Source organism: Anolis carolinensis, chromosome 3 (genome assembly GCF_035594765.1).
Source record: "Anolis carolinensis isolate JA03-04 chromosome 3, rAnoCar3.1.pri, whole genome shotgun sequence".
NCBI classification, from domain to species: Eukaryota; Metazoa; Chordata; class Lepidosauria; order Squamata; family Dactyloidae; genus Anolis; species Anolis carolinensis.
This window is the reverse complement of record NC_085843.1, coordinates 3,147,308-3,153,307: the sequence shown is the minus strand read 5'-3', so window position 1 is coordinate 3,153,307 and position 6,000 is coordinate 3,147,308. Positions and strand designations below refer to the sequence as shown.

The 6,000-nt window shown below is 40.9% G+C and overlaps 1 protein-coding gene across 1 annotated transcript in view; it reads left to right on the top strand.

The window, feature by feature from the left end:
• The first annotated feature begins 922 nt into the window (after nt 1-922).
• The window catches only part of slco2b1 (solute carrier organic anion transporter family member 2B1), a 233,146-nt gene continuing 228,068 nt past the window's right edge, over nt 923-6,000 (top strand). The window contains exons 1-2 of the mRNA XM_062974408.1: nt 923-1,201; nt 4,447-4,735. The gene's annotated coding sequence lies outside the window, so the exon portion shown is untranslated. The remainder of the gene's footprint in view (nt 1,202-4,446; nt 4,736-6,000) is intronic.

Below are 6,000 nucleotides of genomic sequence, written 5' to 3'. Positions count from 1 at the left end.
CCTCACGGTGAGAAAGGCTGTTCGACAGTGGAACTCTCTCCCCGGGGCCGTGGTGGAGGCTCCTTGTTTGGAGGATTTTAAGCAGAGGCTGGATGGCCATCTGTCGGGGGTGCTTTGAATGCGATTTCCTGCTTCTTAGCAGGGGGTTGGACTGGATGGCCCATGAGGTCTCTTCCAACTCTACTATTCTATGATTCTATGATTCTATGATTCTATGATTGCTCCGGCATTCACAGCCATTGAGAAAGAGGGACCTGGAAAAGCTTCTCAGCTGCAGAGCTCCTTGGACTTAAGACAACCAAATGTATACTTTCCTTTACCCTGCTGAAACTTCCAGCTTATTGGGATAACCTTTTGTGAACAATAAAACCAGTTTTGAGTTATCTACAGTGTTTTGGTCCTTGGGAGTTCCAGTTTCCCTAAAGGAGGGCAAGAAGCAATCCCCTGCTTGACGTGACGGCACAATGAAATAGAATTAAACACAAGGAGCATTTTTTTTAAAAAAAAATCACAGTTTTACATTTGATCCAGCAGTGTTTGGAATGAGGAAGTACTCCATCAAGGACTCGGTGTCACATTGGATGAGGAAGCAGCTGCTCCCCCTTGGCCGGAATCGAGCATTACCCTCACAAAAGCAGGAAGCTGGAAAATGTTAAATGGCCTTTGTGTCTCTGCCTCTAAGTTCATATGGCATGGAATGTTTGCCATGTATACGTGCATTGTGATCCGCCCGGAGTCCCCTTCGGGGTGAGAAAGAAGGGCGGAATATAAATACTGTAAATAAATAAATAGGGCTAAGCTTAGGTCATGTGCTCCTTGTAATGAGGCCCCGCCCCCTTACCTGTGGTGGCCCCGCCCACCATGGAACCCTGGGCCAGCCTCCTTCTACCTGGCCTGGCCGTTTACCTTGGCAACCGAGCAGCAGGAAGAAAGGCCAGGAAGCAGACAAGGCCGCCGGGCGGGATGGAGTGACCTTATTTCCTCCGCAAGCGTGTCCAGCCTTGACCACTGTGATAGAGATAGAGCTACGTAACAAGAGTCACTCCTTGGGAAGGGAAATCGATAGGCACCGGTGTATCTCTTCAAAGAAAAGTCCTTGCTGTCGCGGGCCGGCTTTTGGGCCGTGCCTGTTCCCATCTCCGGCCCGGTTTCTCTCCATCGAATCCCCATAAAGGGTATGGCCTGGTAGCTGCATATACAGGTGATTTTTACCAAAAGAAATCCTTGTTTTGTTCTAGCCATTTGGCTCATAAGGTGTAGCAAGAATCACAGCAAGAAGGAACAGAACGGTTATCGTTCCGTATTTGCGTTTTTGTCCCTATGACCTGATATTCCGACTTATCCTTATTTATTTTCTCTTAACTTCCGATATTTGTGTTTTTAATTTTTTTAAAAAAATATTTTTTATTTGCTTAGATGTAAGTAATTTGTCGCACTGTCACAATTTCATACATACAATATATATTATTATTTTTACCCCCATAGGACACATTCTGTTGATTACATTCCTTTACAGTTCTATACATCTATTACTTATCATTGCCGATAGTTCTTTAAAGTTCCCCCGGTTTGGGAAAAATTACAGGGAATAGGTTTCAAGCATGTTATGTCTTTGGAAGCCTAGAATTTATTTTTTTAAATCAGAATTTGGGTAAAAAAATCCCTTTCTCAGATTCATTTCAGTTTGATTTTGTAATAGCCAGTAAATAGAGTTATGTAGCTCTTCTGACATGTGGCAGCTGTCATTCTGGTCATTTGAGCAATAATAATAATGTGTTGTCGAAGGCAACCCAGAACCATTGGGCTGCTGTGAGTTTTCCGGGCTGTCTGGCCATGTTCCAGAAGCATTTTCTCCTGATGTTTTGCTCACATCTGTGGCAGGCATCCTCATATGTTGTGAGTTCTGTTGGAAACTAGGCAAGTGGGGTTTATATATCTGTGGAATCATGTCCAGGGTGGAAGGAAGAAAGAACTCTTGTTTGTTGGAGGCGAGTGTAGATGTTGCCATTGGCCACTTTGATTACAATTGAATGGCCTTGCAGCTTCAAAGGCTGGCTGCTTCTTGCCTGGGGGAAACCTTTGACAGACTAGAGAGATGAGCCGAAACTAACAAAATGAACTTCAACAGGGACTGTTGAACTGGATGGCCCATGAGGTCTCTTCCAACTCTACTATTCTATGATTCTATGATTTTATGATTCTATGACATAATAAAATAATACTTTATTCTTATATTGTTGGGATGTGTTAGCTGGCCCTGTTTGCTTCCTATTTATAATGACCCAAAGTGCTGCTTATGCAAAGAAAGTGACGGGACCGTGGAGCACTTCATTGGCGGCAGGTTTAATACTTGTATATTTGTATATTTGAAGTGATACTGCGATGCTTTAGTTGTGAGCCGCTTTGAGTCTCCATATGGAAAGAAAAAAACGGGATATAAATAAACATTTTATTTATTTATTTATTTATTTATTTAATTTATATACATACCGCTCTTCTCCCCCAGGGGGACCCAGAGCGGTCTTACATAATGGCAAGATTAATGCCACATATAATACAAAATATAGTAAAACAAACAATCGTAAAAACACACTTAAAAACCAATATCATACCCCATTTAAAACAGTAAAACACTGTGTGACCATTAGAACAGGGGCAGTAGCATTGGGTCAAAAGTCAGAGCCAGTCCGTATTCAATTTCACATTAATCCAATAAATGCATCAGATTATATCAACCGTATCTTAGGATGGGTAATCATAATAATAATAATAATAATAATAATAATAATAATAACCACCTGCTAGCAGTAAAGAACTGGTGGGATCACAAACCTGCAAAAGTATTGGAAAATGAGCACGCAAAGATACTGTGGGACTTCCGAATCCAGACTGACAAAGTTCTGGAACACAACACACCAGACATCACAGTTGTGGAAAAGAAAAAGGTTTGGATAATTGATGTCGCCATCCCAGGTGACAGTCGCATTGACGAAAAACAACAGGAAAAACTCAGCCGCTATCAGGACCTCAAGATTGAACTTCAAAGACTCTGGCAGAAACCAGTGCAGGTGGTCCCGGTGGTGATGGGCACACTGGGTGCCGTGCTGGCATTTGGAAACAATAGACATTGACAAAATCACTATCTGCCAACTGCAAAAGGCCACCCTACTGGGATCTGCGCGCATCATCCGAAAATACATCACACAGTCCTAGACACTTGGGAAGTGTTCGACTTGTGATTTTGTGATGTGAAATCCAGCATATCTATCTTGTTTGCTGTGTCATAATAAAATAATAATAATAATAATAATAATAATAATAAATGTTTGCTGTGTCATAATAAAATAATAATAATAATAATAATAATAATTGTTTGCTGTGTCATAATAAAATAATAATAATCATAATAATAATAATATATCAAAGACTCTGGCAGAAACCAGTGCAGGTGGTCCCGGTGGTGATGGGCACACTGGGTGCCATGCTGGCATTTGGAAACAATAGACATTGACAAAATCACTATCTGCCAACTGCAAAAGGCCACCCTACTGGGATCTGTAGCATCATCCGAAAATACATCACACATTCCTAGACACTTGGGAAGTGTTCGACTTGTGATTTTGTGATGTGAAATCCAGCATATCTATCTTGTTTGCTGTGTCATAATAAAATAATAATAATAATAATAATAAATGTTTGCTGTGTCATAATAAAATAATAATAATAATAATTATTATTATTATTATTATTATTATTGTTTGCTGTGTCATAATAAAATAATAATAATAATAATAATAATAATAATAATAATAATAATAATAATATATCAAAGACTCTGGCAGAAACCAGTGCAGGTGGTCCCGGTGGTGATCGGCACACTGGGTGCCGTGCCAAAAGATCTCAGCCGGCATTTGGAAACAATAGACATTGACAAAATTACGATCTGCCAACTGCAAAAGGCCACCCTACTGGGATCTGCACGCATCATCCGAAAATACATCACACAGTCCTAGACACTTGGGAAGTGTTCAACTTCTGATTTTGTGAAATGAAATCCAGCATGTCGATCTTGTTTGCTGTGTCATACAATGAAATAATAACTTTATTTATATCCCGCCACCATCTCCCCACAGGGACTTGGGGCAGCTTACATGGGGCAGAAGCCCAACATCATAATTGTACAATAAACAATAAATAACAACATAAACACAATTCACAATATAAAAAGATAAAACAGTGATACAATGTAAAACGAGAGTATTAGAACAATAGTTAATAATATCAGTCAGTTACTATACTTACCCACTTTTCCACATGGATGAAAGCGAGAAACAACTGAACAGCCTTTCCTGATGGAACAAAATGAGTTTTTTCTTTTGTATACAAGTGTTGAGGAGAGATCTTGCAAAGGAGGCGTGTGCTCAGTCTTTGTTTTCTTCCTTTCAGGTCCAGCGTCCCTTCTCCTTCCTTTTGGAGTAAGCAACCATGCTGGATGGCAAAAGTGGGACCCACACCTGAAATCGGGATCATCCGGCAGGGCTGGGCCAGCAGACAAAGCCATTGGCACAAATCTGAATTCTGGACTGGAGCGATTGGGCTCAGGGACTCCAGGGAGGGATTGCAAACCTGGCCGAGGTTTAGAAGAGGAACCCATGGAGCCTTGGCACAGGGACATGCGGCACCACCCGAAGTGTAGACCCACGTAGGAGCAACGCCCCAGGACACGCCACGACCGGTAAGTTTTCTTTGGATTTTGGTTTGGCTTTTCCTAGGCCAGTGATGGCCAACCTATGACACGCGTGTCAGCACTGACACGCCTAGCCATTTTGGCTGACACGCAGCCACATGCAGATTGATTGGATGACTAATGTCTTTTGTGGCCAAATTTGATGGGATTTGGTCCAGTGGTTTTGTTGTTTATTCCATGGGAATTATGCACATTACATTTATATATATATATATATATACTAGCTGTGCCCGGCCACGCATTGCTGTGGCGTTGTCTGGTGGTGTTGGTGAGAAATTGTTGAGGTAGTGGTGGTATTGAATGTCTATTGTATGGTTATCTTTATGTTTAATATGCATTTGGTTGTTTGTGTCCTGTGAAAGTGGTGAGGGTAGAGGAGGTCTATGTCCCTGTGTAGCATTGTATAGTATTTATACATTGTCCATATGTTGTGAATGCTTGGATTGTGTCCTGCGGCATAGTAGAAAGGGTTGGGCTGGATGGCCCTTAGGGGTCTCTGCAAACTCTTGGATTTTATGCTTCTATTATTATTATTATTATTATTATTATTATTATTATTATTACTACTACTACTACTACTACTACTATTATTATCATGTTCATCATCATCATCATCATCATCATCATTATGTTGCTGTAGTGTTGTCTGGTGGTGTTGGTGAGAAATTGTTGAGGTAGTGGTGGTATTGAATGTCTGTTGTATGGTTGTCTTTATGTTTAGTATGCATTTGGTTGTTTGTGTACTGTGAAAGTGGTGAGGATAGAGGACACTGCTTATGTTGGATTAGTGAGACTCTACTGTATATTTGTAATCTTATATTATCTGCCTAGAACTGCCCCTTCTACACAGCTGTATAAAATGCACACTGAAGTGAATTATCTGGCAGTGTGGACTCAAGATAATCCAGTTCAAAGCAGATTCTAAATGGGTAATATAGCTGTGTGGAAGGGCCTTGAGTCTACACTGCCATATAATCCAGTTAAAATCAGATAATCTGTATCTTATAGGCAGTGTGGAAGAGTCTTGAAGCCTAACTGTGCCTGTCTCCTGGACTGAGTAGGTTTCTAGGAGACCAAGTGGGTGGAGCTTAGCCCTCTAACTGGCAGCAATTGGATAAAAACAATTATTCATTTCCCTCTAATTAGGACTTTATTTTTCTTTTCTTTTTTTTTGTATCAACCTAGAGCCGTGAATGATGGGTTGTGTTGTCAAATTTCGAGGTTGGGGGGCCTGTAGTTTTGTTGTTTTGTCC